Source organism: Macaca mulatta, chromosome 20 (genome assembly GCF_049350105.2).
Source record: "Macaca mulatta isolate MMU2019108-1 chromosome 20, T2T-MMU8v2.0, whole genome shotgun sequence".
NCBI classification, from domain to species: Eukaryota; Metazoa; Chordata; class Mammalia; order Primates; family Cercopithecidae; genus Macaca; species Macaca mulatta.
The window spans coordinates 66,738,991-66,759,874 of NC_133425.1; the positions used below are offsets into that span (position 1 = coordinate 66,738,991).

The 20,884-nt window shown below is 43.3% G+C and overlaps 1 protein-coding gene across 1 annotated transcript in view; it reads left to right on the forward strand.

The window, feature by feature from the left end:
* The window catches only part of ZFHX3 (zinc finger homeobox 3), a 1,113,461-nt gene that overhangs the window by 743,643 nt on the left and 348,934 nt on the right, over nucleotides 1-20,884 (forward strand). The window contains exons 6-7 of the mRNA XM_077984470.1: nucleotides 6,997-7,076; nucleotides 20,070-20,196. The gene's annotated coding sequence lies outside the window, so the exon portion shown is untranslated. The remainder of the gene's footprint in view (nucleotides 1-6,996; nucleotides 7,077-20,069; nucleotides 20,197-20,884) is intronic.

Here is a 20,884-nt window from a genome sequence, read left to right on the forward strand (position 1 = left end):
GGGAGGCCGAGGCTGGCGTATCACGAGATCAGGAGATCGAGACCATCCTGGCTAACACGATGAAACCCCGTCTCTACTAAAAAAATACAAAAAATTAGCCAGGCGCGGTGGTGGGCACCTGTAGTCCCAGCTACTTGGGAGGCTGAGGCAGGAGAATGGTGTGAACTTGGGAGGTGGAGCTTGCAGTGAGCTGAGCTCGAGCCGCTGCACTCCAGCCTGGGCGACAGAGCGAGACTCTGTCTCAAAAAAAAAAAAAAAAAAAAAAAAAGAAATCCAGTTCAACTTAGTTCAACAGACACATGCTAAGGGTTAAAATGTACAAGGTTCTTTGCTAGAAAATGCTGGAGATACAAAGATGTGTACAGCCTCTGTCATCCGGGAATTTGAAATTTATTTACACCAAATCATGAGAGCAAATCATGTCCACCAGTCACTCTGATACCCCTGGCTTTTAACTAGTCTTTTAGTTTACATTATATAGATGAAGACGTGTAAATGTTTTTCTGGGTTATTTCATGTTTTTCTGTTTATATACTGTTATCCTCTAAGCCACTCCAAAACAGAAACTAGGGCTTCTATTTCTTTTCTATTATAATAATATAATTACAACAGCTGCCACTTGCTGTGTATTTATTTTATTTGATATGCAAAGCAATGTGTGAGGTGGTTATTGTTACTTTCATTTATTGATGAGGACACTGAAGCTGACAATGAGAAGTAACTTGACAAAGGTCATCTGCTGGGAAGGGGCAGGAGCAGGACTTGAACCCAGGGCCATCTTACTTCAAAGAAGCTCACACATTTGACCACTGAGCCACACCAGCCCCAAACTACAGGGAGAACATTCTTAGCAACCAGTAGATGACATTGTCCGCCTACCACTCTGGCCAGCCTCTCTGCACCTTGGTCTGGACGACCTGAACCAGTCTATGGTGGGGGAAGAGTGAATCCAAAGGGGTCTGGAGCCTCCATCCAGTGGCATCTACGGTTGTGTCTGTTCTGCTCTTCTGTTGACAGTGGTGGAAAATGTAACTGCCCCAAGGTACATCTTGTACCAAAATGTAACTTGCTTGGTACAAGAAATCATTGAATGTCATCTTTGGAAACGACCACTCTGGACTCAACCTGTAGAAGATGCACTTAGGGATAACAAATTAGAAACCAGTCAACCCAAAATGTGCCCTTTGACAGCGCAGGTCTCAGATGAAAGCGTCTGAGAACCTGGGCCTCCAAAGCGGTCCGACTACTTCCCCAGACACACCTGCCTGCACTCTGCTGTCATCTTCAACAATAAGGCAGGTTACATCTGTGAGTCTGCGTAGCACAATGAATACAATAAATATTAAATAATAATTATTGTTTCTTTCACATTCTCTGACAGGATAAAATCCAGGTAAAGAGCCTTTAAGGTCTAATTACTTCGTAAGCGTTGAAACCAAACTGCTAGTTGAAAAATTAATTGTGGAGCAGTCGGAGACGGAGTAGTAGGAAGTTGTTTTGAGCGGTGGTGTCACTCTGAGATGCTGCAGAAGATGTAGAGCAATAAACACCAACGCAAAGTGCCGAGAATGACTGAGCAAGAGAGGACTAGACGTGCAGCTGGTATCGCATGGACCTTGGTTCATTTCCTGATTACTTTGGCACACAACAGATGTGTGGAGTGAGTGGCCAACTGAATTAATTAACTAATAAGCAGAAATGTCATTAGGGATATTTAGAACAATATGCAAGTGATCTTTACAGCATGAGTGAAGGCCCCACGTATTAATAACAATAATTTATACTAATATTATACTATATACTAATAAAATATTATATTAATGTCAATATTATTAATAAAGTACATCTGCTGATAATGTTATATAATAATGTCATTAATGTAAAATATTATGTTAATATTATAATAAAATATAGTTATGACATTAATATTAATATTATAAATATAATATAAAATATATTATAAGATAAAATAAAATGTATTGACATTAATCTTATTAATAAAGTATATCTGTTGATAATAGTCTATAATATTAATATAATTAATATAAAATATCAACAATAATTACATTTACTGAGCTCTATGAGCCAGGCCCTATTTTAAGTGCTCTATTTATATATATAGCACTTAAATATATATATATAAATATATATATAATCTCATTTAATTCTTACAACAAATTGTGAAGCAAATACAATTATCCTTTTTTTTGAGATGGAGCCTTGCTCTGTCTCCCAGACTGGAGTACAGTGACACCATCTCAGCTCATTGCAGCCTCCACCTCCCAGGTTCAAATGGTTCTACTGCCTCAGCCTCTTGAGTAGCTGGGACTACAGACTCATGACACCACACCTGACTCATTTTTGTATTTTTATTAGAGACAGGGTTTCTCCATGTTGGCCAGGCTGGTCTTGAGCTCCTGACCTCAGGCGATTTGCTGGCCTCAGCCTCCCAAAGTGCTGGGATTATAGACATGAGCCACCACTCCCAGCCCAACTTTCTTTATTTTTAAAATGAGGAAATGGAAGCACAGAGGAGTTAAGTAACCTGCCCAACATCACACAGATAATAGTAAAAAAAAAAAAAAAAAAAAAAAAAAGCCCAACATTTGCCAGACGAAGGCACATTTGCTGCCATTCTCTAATCTCTTAAGAAATGACTGAGTTTCTAGGACCTTAAGGAAGTATCCAGAGATTATCCAGTTGATAGTTTTCAAACTGCTCCATGGAACTATGGAAGTTGCTGTAGAATTTCTACCAATGATGGACTTTTTCTGCCAAACAAGGAAGAGTTCAGCTTCCTGTGGAAATATTTGTTTCTTGAACCTGCTTTGCATATTGAATTTCCACATAAGATTTTACTTTTAAAGAGAGGAAAGAATGTTCCATTGTTGCAGGTCAGGGCTGGCAAACGTTTTCTATAAAGGGCCAAATGGTAAATATGTTAGGTTTCCTAAGCCACACTCTCTCTGTCGTAACAAGTCAACTCTGCTGTCATGGTGCAAAAATAATCGTAGACAATACATAAATGAATGAGTGTGACTGCGTTCCAATAAAACTTTATTTACAATAGTGGGCCATGGGCAAAATTTAGCCTGCTGGCCATAGCTTGCTAAGCTCTGGGCTAAGTCATCTTCCTGTGGTCAAATGGAGTTTGCCGAAACTTTCTAAATAGATACTAGACTTTCTTGCTCACAAAGAGAAGATATATCATCCAACACCTCATATTTAACAATGTCCATCATCAAAAAGCCCGGCTATGGTCTTTTTTATTTTTGTTTTTGGGAAAGGATCTCGCTCTGTCACCGAGGTGGAGTGCAGTGGCATGATCACGGCTCACTGCAGCCTGAAACTCCTGAGCTTAAGTGATCACCCACCTCAGCCTCCTGAATGGCTGGGACTACAGGCACACGCCATCATGCCTGGCTAATTTTTTTATTTTAATTTTTGTTTTTCAGTAGAGACGCAGTCTGGCTATGTTGCTCAGGCTTCAGGCTATAGTATAAGGCAAAAGGAAACTATTGTGTTTTGAAGGTTGAATTTGTCTAACAGTCTAACAGTTCTACATCCAAATTCATCCCCGTTGTACCTGTGTTGGGTGGATGGCATGATCCCCTTTAACAATGAAGAAAATAGGCTTAAAGAGGTATAAGTAGTACCTTGAGTCATGCCAATGTCTCCCCATATGCCATCACACCATATTGGCATGGCCAAAGCAACATGGCTTATCCTACCATGGAATACAGTGGAAGGTCATTGATGTCACCCCTAACCTGTTCTTTTCCAAGAAAAATGATTCCACTTCACTTCCCAGCCTCAATTTACTGCCTAAGATGTTTTACTACTTCTATTAATAAGAGGCTTAAGAACTAGTACTTCCAGCCAGGCATGGTGGCTCATGCCTGTAATTCTAGCACTTTTGGAAGACCAAGGCAGGTAGATGGCTTGAGCCCAGGAGTTCGAGACCAGCCTGGGCAACATGGCAAAATCCCATATCTACAAAAAATACAAAAGCATTAGCTGGGCTTGGTGGCTGCACTTGTAGTCCCAGCTATTTGGGAGGCTGAGATGAGAGGATTGATTGAGCCTAGGAGATCAAATTTGCAGGATTGTGGCACTGCACTCCAGCCTGGCAACAGAGCAAAACATTGTCTCAAAAAAAAAAAAGTTTAAAAAACTAGTACTACCGTGTTCATATGGTTTTCTCAAGGCACAACTCAAGAGGAGAATAACCTTGCAATTTCAACAAGCCATTCTCGCATTCATGCTTTCTAGTCATTTATTGTCTGTCTTAGCAGAGGCTGCGTTGGGGGTTTGTATTAGCTGATCCTCCATGGTCCATATGCCTTTTAGAATATCTTTTTTTTTTTTTTCTTTTGAGACGGAGTCTCGCTTTGTCACCAGGCTGGAGTGCAGTGGCTTGATCTCAGCTCACTGCAACCTCCTCCTCCCAGGTTGAAGTGATTCTCCTGCCTCAGCCTCCCAAGTAGCTGGGACTACAAGTGTGTGCCACCACGCCCAGTTAATTTTTGTATTTTTAATAGAGATGAGGTTTCACTATGTTGGCCAGGATGATCTCAATCTCTTGATCTTGTGATCCACCCACCTCAGCCTCCCAAAGTGCTGGGATTCCAGGCGTGAGCCACCGCAACCAGCCAAGATCATTTTTTTATCTCTATACTTTGTTTTTCTCCTCCTGTTTTTGTCTCTCTTAAATTCACACTATCTTGGAAATTTTGGAATTCTTCCACTTTGGTAACCTCATTTTCATCAAATATTTAGTGGCACTACTAGCCTGGTTATAGGCCACCAGTAGATAAAGAAATATAATTTCTTCCTCCTGCCTGAGATAGGTGGAAAATTTGAGGCTGGGCTATTGATAGTTAGAATACTAAGTGTCTTCCAGAACACATTGATTGTCTCCTTTTTATGTTCGCCGAACTGTCTTGGACTTGCAGGACCTCTTACATCTATTTTTCAATTCATTCTGGATTGATTTCATTTCAAGAACCTAATCAGCCCCATTCAACTGTCAATAGGAGGTTGGTGCCATCCCAGAAGTCAGTGACAGTACCGCCTCTCGTGGCTCTCAGTTCCAGAAAAGTCTGTGTCCATGCGTCATGCAATCCACCTCCATGACTGAATGGAAATCCAGCTACATGTGAAACAGAAGAGAAATCCATCATAAGTGGAAAACTCAGTCATCAATAAGTGGCTCTGCAGGCCTTTCAGTTAGGGACCAACCAGAGAACCGGCTCTCCATCAACAATCAAACAGTCTTTAGCTGTGATCAGCCACTTCCATCACCTCTGAGACTGGCAGGTTTCCAATAAAGCCAATCACCCCCTCCCCCCAGGGTAAGGTCCTCAGCGGGAGGCCGCCATTGTCTTTTAGCCCAGCAATTTGACAACAGTGTTAGCTGACACTCTATTAGCCAGCAGCTACACCCTGACCTCTGACCCTGACATTGGCCCCTGGCATTGGACCCTGACGTTGGCTACACCCTGACCCCTGACTTTGATCATTTGAGGTGGCCCGCCCTGCTGGTTAGCGTGAGAGAAGGCTGGCCAGGACAGAGCGGGGCTCTCTGATCACCCTGCTCCCCCAACAGGAGACTTAGGCTTGAAGTACAGAAACAAGCCAGAGTTGAACCTAAGATGGCAAAGGTGAAAGTTCAGAAGCGTGTCCATCAGCAGCCTGTCACCACAGGACGATGTACAAACCATGGGGGCTTTTAGCACAGGGATAACCGTTGTCACCAGACAGTTCTGCTCCTTAATGGAAAAGACGTATCAAAATATGGCTTACAAAATACAAAATAATGGACTGAAATGTACATTATATGAGGGTGTTAGATTGCAATGTACTTTACAGTGGGGGAATTAGATTGCAGTGTTATGCCAGGGTAGTTAGGTTGAAATATGGATTATCCCAGGAATGTTAGCTTGAGATGTGCTTTATAACACAGTTGTTAAATTAAGATGTGCTTTTCAGTGCAGGCATTAGCCAAGAGATGTGCATTATAGCGAAGTTGTTAGGGGAAGATGTGGATTCCACTTTGCGGGGAGGGGCGGGTAGGAGAGAGGAAAAACACCTTGGGTTGAATATCATTCAAGGTTAGGGAATGTCTTCTGCATTCGATGGATTTCAGGGGTCCGAATACGTGGAGTAGGACAGAGCATGGTGTATAATGTTCCTTCTCCTCTCCTTTCTCCCCGGCCAAACAATCTGCCACTTTCCCCACTTTTCCTGTTAGAGACTTAAAGGCTTCCCCCATCAATAAAAACATTAGCTCACTAAACAGCCTGATGGCTTTTCCTTCCCTGGCTTAACCCTTCGGGAGCTGGGGTTTCCTTTGGATTTGTAAAGATATTGATTCCAGATAATGTTTGCCTTTCTAACTCTCTCTTCCTTAGACTTGATGGATAGGTTCAGGGCTACATCTCGGCAGCCAACTCACCGCAGCTACCCAGGGAAAGAGGAATGGAAAACGAGGCAAGTGTTCAGTAGTTAACACCATTTGAATCCTTTCCCCGGGATGGACAGGCAGAAATGCGGTGGCCGGGAGAAACTCGAAGGCTGACGGTCACATTCAATGAGTATGGGATTTCACTCTCAGTTTCTCTCATCCTTGTCCTGATCCCGCTACCAGTATTTCTTTAGTTCAACTTAGAGTGTTTTATGATTTTTAATTAATATCAGATGCTGTCTTGAGGTTGGCTGCCCTGAGTTGCATTTTTAAAAATGCCTTTCCCAGTTCAAGAATGTGCTTTTCTACAGCCTAGGCAACATAAGTGAATACAGGGAACTGTGTCATTTGCCTATGATGCTGGCTGATGAGGGGGTGACTTGAATAAACCCTCAACCTAGAAACAAATCTTATTTAAGAAAAATAAGTGAAAAGCAATGGGAGAATCATCTCATTCATTAACCATTCGGCCTACGACGGTTTGCCAAACACCTCCCAACCGTGTTTTTCTCCTTTCTTTTCTTCCTCAGCTCAGAAGATATAAGTTACAGCCCCCAGAAGTCTAGCCTAGTGCTATTGGATGGTGTCCAGCTTTGCCGGAATTAGAGAGGTGAGTTCTAGCTTTCTTGTTTCTCAATGAAAGAAAATGTTATACCAGGTGAGTTAACGCAGTCAAAAAAGACTAACCAGCCAGACAACGACGCCAAACAAAACCAAACAGTTCAAAGGAAATTGCTGTGTTACTAGACACCTCTGCAGTGTGCCTGGGGTTTCAAGAAAGAGACAAGCGGGCATTTCTGTGTGCATTTTTCAGGCTGTATTTCTCTAGTTAGAAAAGCGGGTTTGCTGCAAAACAACAGCGTTTACCTTCCCTGGCTGAGCTTTCCATGGACAAAACACAATGAATGTGACAGAAATATGCTGTTCGGGTGAAGGAAGAAGAAAAAAGCAATTTCACCTACCCTACTATGTCTCTGCCAATATTATCTTTGTCAGTCTTCTCACTTCTCCTCTCTGAGCATTTCTTGGTGAAGCATTTGTTAGAAGTTGACCCTATTCTCCAGCCTGGTGAGTTTTCTTCTCTTCTTGGGGTCCATTCCTGTCTCATTTTCTAATGTCATGCTTTCCTTAAAAAATAGGCTACGAGAGCTAGTTCTAACCTCCATCAAGGGATCCGTCCAACCAGACTCCCATGAGATGTGAGAGTGAGCTTAAACCAATCCTGGAGAAGAAAGGGGGAAAACAAGGTTGGCTTATTCCCAGACTCAGTTTTAAAAGAGAAAAAAAATCTGTTGGATCAAGTGAGATATTTGAGGCCCCTCCCTAGAAGGGAAATGACAATATGGTTCTCCTTAAACATCACCTAAAACCCCACCCCAAAGAAGAGACCAAATTGTATCCTGGCAGAATCATGGAAGCCTGGGGATTAGGAGCAGCTTTGGAGTCAGTTCCTTCCCCATCACTTAATTGCCTTGGAATATGGACCAATCACTGGGCCTTTCTGGATGTCAGTTTCTCCATCCATGAAATGGACATAGTAGTATCTGACGTATAAGGATATTACGACTCTCAAACAGGGTAGTGCATATAAAATGCTTAGTCTTGTGCCTATAACCACTCAACGGATAGTAGCTGTTAACTTTATCATTTTCTTACCGTATCAACAGCTAGCCAGAGCCTCATGCCAATTCACACTAGCAAGAGCGGCACTCTTTATCACATTCCACACTACCCCTCACACACTCATTAATGCATCTGGTTTTAAAAACACAATGTATCTCTTAGCCTCACTCCTTTATGTGACTACTGTTTATAAGGATTTTCTCTGTACAGGAAGAAAGGTAGCCCTGCTGATGGGGGAAGAAACAGATTACAAGGGCCTCACTGATGGAATATAATCCCCCTTCTGTACTCACTGGTTAACTAGCCATGATTGTATTTCAAAGGTAGCAGTTCTTCTCTACGGCGGGTATTGGCGTGCAGTCCGTAAATAGGACCTAATGTGATCCGACAGCCCTGATTTCTCTAGATATATATTAAAACAACATTCCCAGTGCTGATGGCTCAGAGGTCCTGACCTTTGACAAGGACTTATGACGTAAGGTAACCTGCCCAGGAGAGCAGGCAGGGCAAAAGGCCAGAGGGACAAGGTCATCGGCTAATGAAGTGGTCAGCATTGAGTTTCTGTCACTCAGCTGGTTAAGAGGAAACCGAAAGAGAAGTAAAGGAAAATGGGAACATTTAAGAAACAAAGGGAGGGACCATGTTTGAGCTAATGCTCTGAAGGTGAATGATACTGTCAGAAGGCAGGGTGATGATGTGCAACCACCTGAGCCTTTATCGTGGCCTTGTTCAGTTTCACCTGCTCAGCACGGGCTGGTTGAAAGAGCATCTGCAAGAAGCCAACTCAATATAAACCCTGAGTTAGAATGAAAATAAACAGGTCCCAAACCACCCTGCTCTTTGTTGCAAATCTGCCCCAGACACACAGTCAGGAAAGAGATCAAGATTACAGGCTGGGAAGTGGCTTCCAGACCTATTCTTTCTCTGCATGGGCAGACTACCTCCTGAGCCTCAGAATCAGAATCTGAAAAACTGGAATGATAATGCCACCTACCTCAGAGGGAGGTTGGTAGGATTAAATTAGAAAATTTATTTAGCTCAGCATGATGTGATGCCTTATGCCTGTAATCCCAATACTTTGGGAGGCAGAGGCAGGAGGATCGCTTGAGCCCAGGAGTTTGAGACCAGCCTAGGTAACACAGCAAGACCCTGTCTCCACAAAAAATTTAGAAATCAGTCCTACACAGTGGAGAACAACTGTAGTCCCTACTGCTCGGGAGGCTGAGATGGGAGTATCCCTTGAGCCCAGGAGTTCGAGGCTACAGTAAACTATGATCGAGCCACTGCACTCCAGCCTGGGTGACAGAGCAAAACCCTGTCTCTGGGGGAAAAAAAAAAAAAAATATATATATATATATATATACACACACACACACACACACACACGTATACATATATGTATATGTGTGTATATATATATTTAGAGATTAGCACAGTGCTTGGCACAAAGTGACCAGTCAAATGTCGGCAACTACTTTTGTCATTCCACATACTCTAACAATCTCAGAAAGTGTGTGACCTTTTTTAAATGGGTAATACATCGTATATTTCAGAGTAAAACAGTTCCATGAGTTTCTCTGTTGCAGTCTCTAAGGTATTTCCTTGGTGGAGTACTTTGAATTTCTGAACCATTCACCCAGTCGGCAAACATCTATTGAAAACTGCGGTATTAGGTCATAGGCGTGGTATTTATATTGACTCAGAATCATTCTTGACTTTGTTCTTTCACAGCCCGACTGGGGAGGCAGAAACCTCAAGATGTAGAGTGTAAGTGGCAGCATATTACAAGAATGTGCTGTGGAGTAGGATGACCAGCTGCTCTCGAGAAGGCTAAAGAGAAGTCAAAGAGAGGGACTTCTTAGCTCTTCCATCACTTGATCCTCCAAATGATGCCTTCGGGAGTGTAAGGCCAAGCTTTCTCTCCCATTCATGTTTTTTTGGTTCGGTTGTTTGTTGTTTTGGGGGCAGAGTCTTGCTCTGTCACCCAGGCTGGAGTACAGTGGCACAATCTCAGCTTACTGCAACCTCCACCTCCTGGGTTCAATTTATTCTCGTTCCTCAGCCTCCCAAGTAGCTGGGACTACAGGCACTTGCCACCACATCTGGCTAACTTTTGTATTTTTAGTAGAGACAGGGTTATGCCATGTTGGCCAGGCTGGTCTTGAACTCCTGACCTCAAGTGATCCACCCACTTCGGCCTCCCAAAGTGCTGGGATTACAAGTGTGAGCCACCACGCCCGGCCTCCCCACCTGTTTTAGGTATGAAAAGGTTGAGACCTAGTCAGGTTAACCCTTGCCTTTGTTTGTCACTGTTAATAGTAGAACTGAAACCTTTAATCCAAACTCCAGACTTCCCTGAGAGCACTGTCTCAGCAGATTAGGACGAATCAGGACCCATAATGGCCATAAGAGGCCCAAAAATATTCCTTTTAATGAGCACTTTGATCACAGCCAGATTATAATCCAACTCTTGAACATCCCTACACACAAAGATACAGATGGTTTTAGTTTCATTTCCTGAATTATTAAAAAGGTTATTTTATTTTAAACTTTTGTGTTTTTTGAGACAGGGTTTCACTCTGTCTCCCAGGATGGAGTGTAGTGACATGATCATAGCTCACTTCAGCCTCAAACTTAAGCAATTCTCCCACCTTAGCCTCCCAAGTAGCTGGGAATACAGGCATGTGCCCACCGTGCCCAGCTAGTTTTTAAATTATCTGTAGAGATAAGGTCTCACTATGTTGCCCAGGCTGGTCTCAAACTCGTGGCCTCAAGCGATTCTCCCACCATGGCCTCCCAAAGTGCTGGGATTACAGGTGTGAGCCGCCATGCCTGGTTCCATCTCACTTCTGAAATTGAAGCACTAGGGGTTCGTGGAAGAAGCCCTGAGCTGAGAGATTGAGAACCAGTACACTAGTCTCGGCAGTACCATTGTCTCCCTCAAGTCCCATAGCCACTGATGTCTCGGGTCCTGAAATTTTTCTTCTTATTCCCTACCTACCTCTGCCTTACAAAGATGATATGAGGATGAACTTGAAAGCATTGATCCAAGGAAGCACTTTGAGTGTTTAGTAGGGAGCATAAAGTTTTAATGGAAATGATTATCAAATTAGACTGTCGTAGCCTGGGAATAAAGAGTTGGAGCATCACAGGGGCAGCCAACTCCCTGTTCCCATCATGACCCAGCCAAAGCTCTTTCCCAGGATTCAATGCCATGGGAAATTTTTTGGGTTTGGAGACTTTAGGAGAACAGCGTAATGACTCACATACCATTAACCAAGGCTGTTCTTTTTTCTCTCAAATGTAGACCTAGCTTTAAGCTTTATTTTTCTGATTAAAAGATGATGTACAATATCTTGAGAAATGCAAGCAATTTATCAACGCATAAAAATTAAAATCGCCAAAAATTCCACCACCCAGAAGTAAACATGGTTAACCTGGACTTCATCCTATCAGATGTCTCTTATGCATACACATATACATGTTTTATTTCATGCCAGTGGTATCATAGTATGCATACTGTCTGCAACAGTATACCATGTCATTGGGTTATAGATTTTCAATAATGTTTGATGATTTTTCATAGTTTCATTGCAATGACCACATTGCATTCCAGTGTTGGATATACCATTATTTATTTAACTAATTTCCCTATTAATGAGCAGTGATGTTGTAAACAATGATGTGATGGACATCTTTGTGCTTGGTGAATCTGTCTCATTGTCTCATTAGGATACATTTCTATAAGGTGGAATTGCTGGAGATGCTGTCCCCTTCAACCAAATGTTGAAAGGGATTCACATGGTGTAGTGAGAGAATAAAAGGGCAGTGACCAGGCAGGGTGCAGTGGCTCACACCGGTAATGCCAGCCCTTTGGGAGGTCGAGGCAGGAAGATTGCCTGAGCCTAGGAGTTTGAGACTGGCCTGGGCAATACAGTGAGACTCTGTCTCTACAAAAACGTTTTCAAGAATTAGCCAGGCATAGTGGCGCATGCCTGTGGTCCCAGCTACTCAGGAGGCTGAGGTGGGAGGATTGCTTGAGCCTGGGCAGTCCAGGCTGCAGTGAGCCATGATCATCCCACTGCACTCCAGCCTGGGTGACAGAGTGAGACCCTATCTCAAAAAAAAGTGGGGGGCAATGACCAGCCAAGCTGAAGAGTCCCATCAACCCTGGTGACCTGTAACAACTGCAGGAAAACATCCACTCATCCATGGGGAGTGGAGGGTGAGAGAAGGGGAACTTTTATATCCCTGGGGTTAAGCATCATGCCTTGATATTCGAGAACCAGATGTTTGTTTTCTTTCACTCCCTCCAAGAGAGTCTCCTACTCTTCTTGTCCTGGTCTTTGGAGCCCTGGCATATCTCACAGCTCTCTCTGCAGCGGGCAGATCCAGTCTTCATCCCCGACCCTCTGACCATCAGCGGGTGGGTGCCACCTCCTCTTGAATGGGCTTCCTTCCTGATTGCTTCTCTCTATACAGGGCCCAAACATTGATTAACCCCTTTGGGTAAAAGCAGGCACTGGGGCCAGCCAAGCAGTGAGTGGAGTTGGGTGATTACATTGCAATGTTTTAATTTGTCTTCAGACAAATTCTCATAAGCTTTCACGAGAAAATCTCCCATTAGATGTAGTCATTTAATTTAAGAACAGTTGGGAGAGGAAGATGAACTAAGATGACAGATGGAGGAATGCAGATGTATGTCTTAGAGGGACTCAGAAGCACTCTGAGGATTTGGCATCCAGCGAAACACAATGTCGGCTTCTACTGATTGTGTCCATGGACTTGAGAAATTGTCAAGAAATCATTAGAATACAGGGGATTTTCTCCGATGACAAGCAGTTTTCATTATTTCCTTCTGTCGGTAAAGTCATAACAAGATCAACTAAAGAACTGGATATTCCCCCACCCCCCAATACCCCAAATCTAAGAAATACAAAAAAAAAAATTTGAGTAGCCTTATAGGAAGGCAAAACAAAACAAAAAAACATTATAACAAAGCTGCTGTTTGAGAAAAGTTTCCTTTGGTCACACTGCCACAAAGATAATGTTTTTAATTCCATGCTTTCTCTGGCTTCCTTCATACAGATTTTCTGAACATCCTAATTTGGTGTTTGTCTCATTCAACATCTATTATTGTTTTAGGATGACAGTTATTATTTTAATTATAATTTAAAGCTGCCTAATATACCCGGAGGTCACTGGGCACCTAAAAGAAATAAATAAAAACAACTTGCCATTTTTAAAAGCAGCATGTTTATTTGCAAGTCCCACGAGCCACTCAACCAAGACATCATAAAACCTTCAAATAAACTAAAACGGAAAGAAAATAAAATGCCCGTTCTTAATCTCCTTAGAAGGCAAGCAGGAGAAAGTTGCAGCTAGCTGAATGCTGGCATGAGAACTCTGAGGGTGATTTCATTACTGAGTTCAGGAACTGAAGTATGTATCTCAACATTCATATTCCATATAGTCCAAGCTGCTGTGGGTTTATAGTCCCTGGGCCTTGATGTAAAGTTTTAGCCAATGAAAGATCAGTATAGTAATGAATCTGGTGCAGAAAAAGAAAAAGGGTAGGTGAGAGGCTTGCAAATGCCTACCCACTGTCTACTTTATCCAGATAGCACTGGCTGGCTCTCTGCAGTGTAGGTATCTACAAAGGAGTATCGATCTCATCAGCTCTGATATTTTAAAATGTAGAATTCCTGAAATATCAAAGTCTAGTGATTTTACATTTAGAAGGCAAAAGAAATTTCAAGACAGTTCCATAATGTTCCTACATGTGAGTTTCCATAACAGAAAACAGTAAAATCATTTTCCAATCATTTACTGCTAGCATTTTCCATATAATCAAAGCTGTTATGGTTTGTTAAGCAACAGAATTATCTAGTGGGCAGGAGGCTTATGCTGCTCCAAGACCTGCTAGCTATACAAATATGCAAATCACCGAGTACTGTAGAAGCTATTAGATAAACATTGTCAGGATCTTCAGCAGAAAGCATCCCTTCCCTGCACCCCTAGAATTGTCTTATTTGATTGGTGCAAAAGTCATTGCAGTTTTGGCTGTTACTTTTTTTTTTTTTTTTTTTTTTTTTGAGACAGACTCTCACTCTGTCACTCAGCCTGTAGGGCAGTGGTGTAGTTTCGGCTCACTGCAACCTCTGCCTCTTGAGTTCAAGTGATCCTCCCACCTCAGCCTCCCAAGTAGCTGGGACTACAGGCATGCACCACCATGCCCGGCTAATTTTTGTGTTTTTAGTAGAGATGAAGTTTCACCATGTTGGCCAGGCTGGTCTCGAACTCCTGACCTCAAGTGATCTGCCTGCTTTGGCCTCCCAAAGTGTTGGGATTACAGGCATGAACCACCGCGCCCATTGGCCATTACATTTAATGGCAAAAACTGCAATGACTTTTGCACCAACCTAATAGATAGTTTAGAATGATTCTTTTTGGGAACCAAAGAACTGGACTGTCAAGTTTGGGTCATCCCAAATTCCAAAAACAAGGCAGAAGAGTGATGTCCTCAGAGTGACAAAAATAGAGTCCCTGAGATCTCCTTTTTCACTGTGAAAGACATAGGAATAAAAGAAGGACAAGAAGAAGGAAAGGAAAGGAGTTAATTGATACCCAAGGTGGCAAACTCAAGTGGTTCCATGGGTTAAGTAAACAATATAAATAATCACATCTGTAATCTCAGCACTTTAGGAGGCCAAGGCGGGTGGATCACAAGTTCAGTTCGAGACCATCCTGACCAACATAGTAAAACCCCATCTGTACTAAAAATACAAAAATTAGCCAGGCATGGTGGCGTGTGCCTGTGATCCCAGCTACTCAGGAGACTGAGGCAGGGGAATTGCTTGAACCCAGGAGGCGGAGGTTGCAGTGAGCCGAGATCGCACCACTGCACTCCAGCCTGGGCGACAAAGCAAGATTCCATCTCAAAAAAAAAAAAAGAATATAAATAAGTGAAGTGAGCCTAGTATAAGGCAATAGGGAGAGGTAGGGACTATGGAAACTATGCCCAGCCTAAGAAGCAGCTGCTGCTCAACTCTAGTTGAAGTTTCCTAAGCCCAGTGTAACCAAGGCTTTCAATTAAGAGAAGCTTGAACTATTTTTTTTAACTTGAAATATCTCAAATTTTGATTGTTGGCAATCAATTTGATTCAAACATCTGCACATAGAATAGTGTTTTATTTGGTATGTTAAAAGACTTCCACAGGCCACATTCAGTTCATAGGTCGTAAGTTTGCAGCCTCTAAGAAACATGAGCAATTTGGAACCAAAAATGGCAGCAGGGTCGAAAGCTTGGAATGGATAATTTACATTGACAAGTTCTTTCATTCTCTGTCCTTGGATAAGGGACGGTCTCATCAGGCCTTTGTACTAATTCCCATCTATGAAAGAAAATAAATCCTTTTTCTCTCCCATTCCATCCAATGTCCTGGAACCTAAAATAACATTTAGTCTTCTCCATCTCTTCCTTCTGATTCTCTTTGTACATATTGAGTGGTGAATGAACTCCATATGTACTGAGCTAGGCAAGGGTTTATGATCTTTTAGCCTTCTGAGATGGAGATGGATAGATGCACAGAAAGTATTCACAGAAGGTAGAAAGCTGTTTTGCAAGATTTCTTGGATAAGCTATAATATAGTTTATTGGTTATTTAAGAGTTTGCTTATTGATTAAAGATATTATCCTTACAACAGTCCTGGCATTTCACTTAAATATATTGGTATTCAGAGAGTGTATCAGTCAGTTTTTACTAAGTAATGATGCAGTAACAAACAACCCCTGAGTCTCAGTGGCTTGCAACAAATATACATTTTTTTTGCTCACAGGTTGATTGCATCTCCCCTCTATTTTGTCTTTATTCCAAGACCTGAGCTGAAGTTGCTGCTTGGGCCTAGCTTCAAAGTATTCTCATGCTAGAAGGGAGAAGAGAAAAATTGCATGATGACTTTTAAAGTTTCTGCTCAAAAGTAGCAAACATCACTTCCTCTCACATTTTATTGGCAGCCAAAGCAAGTCACATGGCCAAGTCTGATGTTGATGAGATGGGAGAAGGATAATCCTCCCATAGGGAAGGGTAATATTTGGAAACAATAAAAAAAAAAATCTCCCACAGAGGGTACTGTCTCAGGCACTTAGAAATAGAGAAATAAGAACTAACAGGGAGCCAGGTACAGTGGGGCACACGTGTAATCCCAGCACTTTGGGAGCCTGAGGCAGGAGGATCACTTGAGCCCAGGTGTTCAAGACCAGTCTGGGCAATATAGCAAGACCCCATATCTTAAAAAAAAAAAAAAAATGTTTCGTTAGCTGGGTGTGGCACATGCCTGTGGTCGCAACTGTTAGGGAGGCTGAGGCAAGAGGATCACTTGAGACCAGGACTGAGCCATGATCATGCCACTGCATGCCAACCTGGGTAACAGAGCAAGACTGTCTCTGGAAAAAAAAAAAAGAGGTGGGGAGACTAACAGGGAAGGTCACTAACAGCTATTGTTAGAAAAACAAAGCTAGTCCCCAAAGTCTGTTCTGACCCTGCTAGGGGCCATTGAGGTCATCTGAGTGGTGAGTGGTTAAAAGCATGGTACCTGAAGTCAGACTTCCTGGGTTCAAATCATAGCTCTACCATTTACTGTCTCTAAAACCTTGGATATATTACTCAACCCTTTTGTGCCTCAGCTTCCTCTTTTAAGCACACCTACCTCATAGGGCTATTGGGGGGATTCAACGAATGACTATTAGATACAGATGTAGACATAGATATAGACAGACACAGAGAGACAGAGAGAGCACTTGGAACAGTATTTGGCACATAGTAAGTATTGGCTGTCACTACAGCTATGATGACTGGAAAGCCATCAGTCCAAATGCATCTCAGCTACCTAGATTACTCCAGGTAAGAATCCCGTATTAAAATGCAGGTACTTGTGAGAGGGCTAAAACCTTAAGTTCAGCTAATACCTTCTTGGGGATTACTGTGAGAGCAGCTTCTAACAGGATATGACCCAAGAGAGGAATCTGGAGATGGAGAAAACGGAAGTTGGTGGACAGGAACCCCCAAAATACCACAAAGAAAGTATGACAAACTAGGCGGCTTCAATGACAGAAATGTATTTTCTCATAATTCTGCAGGCCAGAAGCCCAAGATCGAGGTGTTGGCAGGATTGGTTTCTTCTGAGGCCTCTCACCTTGGCTCGTAGCTGGCCATTTCCTCCCGGGTGTTCCCATGGTCTTTGCTCTGTGTGTCTGTGTCCGAATCTCCTCTTCTTTAAAGGACCAGTCTTACTGGATTAGGGTCCACCCATATGCCCTCAATGTACCCTAATTACCTCTTTTTTTTTTTTTTTTCTTCCAAGTGATTCTCCTGCCTCAGCCTCCCAAGTAGCTGGGATTACAGGCACCCACCACCACACCTGGCTAATTTCTGTATTTTTAGTAAAGATGGGATTTCACCATGTTGGCCAGGCTGGTTTTGAACTCCTGGCCTCAGGTGATCTGCCCACCTCAGCCTCCCAAAGTGCTGGGATTATAGGCGTGAGCCACCACGCCCAGCCTCTTTAGTATTTTTTGTAGAGACGGGGTTTCGCCATGTTGCCCAGGCTGGTCTTGAACTCCTGACCTCAGGTGATCCACCCACCTCAGCCTCCCAAAGTGCTGGGATTATAGGCGTGAGCCACCACGCCCAGCCTCTTTAGTATTTTTTGTAGAGACGGGGTTTTGCCATGTTGCCCAGGCTGGTCTACCTCAGGTGATCCACCCACCTCAGCCTCCCAAAGTGCTGAGATTACTGGCATGAGCCACCGCACTCAGCCCCTAGTTACCTCCTTAAAGGTATTATCTCTAAATACAGTCACATTCTGGGATACTGGAGGTTATGGACATAATTCCACCATAACACTCAGTTACACATTAGAATCCCCAAGAGATGCCCAGACCAGGCCCTAGACCAAGAGCATCAGAACTTCTGTGGGTGAAATACAGGGCTCTGACCTTCTTAAAACACCCCAGGGCCTCCTGTGTGTTGCCAAGGTTGGTCAGCACTGGAGGAGCTGGACTTCCACTCAGAGCACTCTTTGGTGGTCCATATTTTGCTGTGCCATGCATCTTCATGAATTTCTCCATCATGATCCAGCCGAACTGACCAGGAGAAGAATGCTTGCTGACGAAGACGAGAGGGAGAGATGGCCAACATCGAGCATTTGTCTTCCCTCTCCTCCTGATTGATCACTTTATACAATAATAAAACTTTTAAAAGGTTGAACCTGAACTGAGGCTGTGACTGTGACACAATTAATCAAACTCTTGAAGAATCATGTTACATTATGTGCTTCAAGCATTGATCCACTTCACTAAAAGTTGGCCTGAAATACAGCCTAGACACAGGATATTGGATCTGTAAGAAACGGCCGGGATGCTGTCAATTGCTTTGTGTCTCTGTGTGATATGTGGTCCTCTAGCAGACCAGACCATAAAGCCGGACAAATTCCAATGCATCAGAGAGGACATCATCCAGTCCCCAGCTGGCCTCAAATTGCTAGGAGTGGAACTACAGAGAGGAGAAAGCTGATTACAGCATGTTCCTGAAACCTGCTATCATAATACCTTCATCCACGAGGCTCCCAGTCTCCTTCCCTCTTCTTGAATTGACTCCAGACAATACCAGGATCTCTGACACCATAAAGTTTTATCCAGAGAGGCACAAATTTGGGTCCTCTCTAAATCAAAGTTTTGAAGGACCAAGTGCATCCCCTCTCCACTCTTTTTTTTTTTTTTTTTTTGAGACAGAGTCTTCCTCTGTCACCCAGGCTGGAGTGTAGTGATATAATCATAGCTCACTGTAGCTTCATTCTCCTGGGCTCAAGTGATCCTCCCACCTCAGCCTCCTGAGTAGCTGGGACTACAGTTGTGTGCCACCACATGGGACTAATTTTTAAATTTTTGTAGAGATAGGGTTTCACTATGCTGCCCAAGCTGGTCTTGAACTCCTGGCCTCAAGCAATCCTCCTACCTTGGTCTCCTAAAGCACTGGGATTACAGGTGTGAGCCACTGCACTGGACCTGCATCCCTCTTGCATTCACAGGGAGGCATCAAGCCAGTAATAATATCTAGCATCTCTGTGCAGTGCTTTCTAGTTAACCGAGCAATTAAGCATCCCCAAACATTTGAGCCTCACAACAGCTCCGTGAGGTAGGGGAGCCTCGATTTCTGATCCCCATTTCCCAGAAAATGAAACTTGCTGGGAAAGGAATGTGAGTTGCCAAGATCATAGAATATGTGGTAGAACTGGAATACAGTACCTAGTTTTAGGACTCAGATCCCAGGTCCTGTGGCTTTTGGTAACTCCCTGCTCCAGGCAACATTGGAGACCACAAAAGAAATCAGATATTGTACTGGCCCTAGGCAAAATCAGGTAAAGGCAAAGTTCCTTTGATGCTTTGGTCCTCTCCTCTGGATATCCCTCCCACCCTGTGGCACTCATTGCGTCAGCTCACACTTTGACTAGCATCTCTGGGTCCTAAAGTCTCTCTGTCTCTCTGTGTTCCCCTCTTAAAACTACCCTGTCTTAGCTGGCCCAGTAGGAAGAATCAGACGTGCCCTCAAAGCCCAGCTTGACCTAGCTGCATGACTTTGGGCAAGTTACATTTTGCTTTTGTGTTCCCTCCTCTGTGAAATGGATTTTTACTGGAACCTACTTCCTTAGGGTTGAGTGAAAGATTGTATGAGTCATGTACATCAAACACTCTGGACCATGAATCGTGTTTATCAAGTACTTCACAAGGGAAGTTGTTTTTTTTTAAATGATTTATTTTTAGGCGTTCATTATCTATAACAGGCATAGTAGCTGACCTTTTGCAGGTCCTGCTATGTAATGCTGTGCATTGACTTGTTCTCATGGTATTTTCATATATTCTTTCATTGAATTCTCATGTCAACCCTAGAAAACAAGTCCTATTATTATTCCCACTTTACAGATAGAGAAACTGAGACACAAAGAAGTTAACAAGAGCCAGCAAGGGACAGGACCTGGAGTGCAGCTCAGAGGGTCTAACTCCAGAACCAGCACCACTAACTCAGGCACAAAGCTGCAGTTGCAGAGGGGTTGGTGACAAATGTCTACTAGTGCCCCTAGCCATTTGCATTTTTAAAGAAGACTGTCTGGTCTCAGCATGGTGACTCGCGCCTGTAATCTCAGGACTTTGGGAAGCTGAGGCAGATGAATCACCTGAGGTCAGGAGTTCGAGACCAGCCTGGCCAACATAGTGAAACCCTGTCTCTACTGAAAATTTTTATTTTTTATTTTTTATTTTTTTTTGAGACGGAGTCTTGCTCTGTAGCCCAGGCTGGCGTGCAGTGGCCAGATCTCAGCTCACTGCAAGCTCCGCCTCCCGGGTTCACGCCATTCTCCGGCCTCAGCCTCCCGAGTAGCTGGGACTACAGGCGCCCGCCACCTCGCCCGGCTAGTTTTTTGTATTTCTTAGTAGAGACGGGGTTTCACCGTGTTAGCCAGGATGGTCTCGATCTCCTGACCTTGTGATCCACCCATCTCAGCCTCCCAAAGTGCTGGGATTACAGGCTTGAGCCACCGCACCCGGCCTCTACTGAAAATTTTTTAAAAATTAGCCAGGTGTGGTGGCAGGTGCCTGTAATCCCAGCTACTTGGGAGGTTGAGGCAGGACAATCGCTTGAACCTGGGCAGCGGAGGTTGCAGTGAGCTGAGATCGCCTCCACTGCACTCCAGCCTCGGAAACAGAGCAAGACTCTGTCTTAAAAACAAAAACAAAACAAA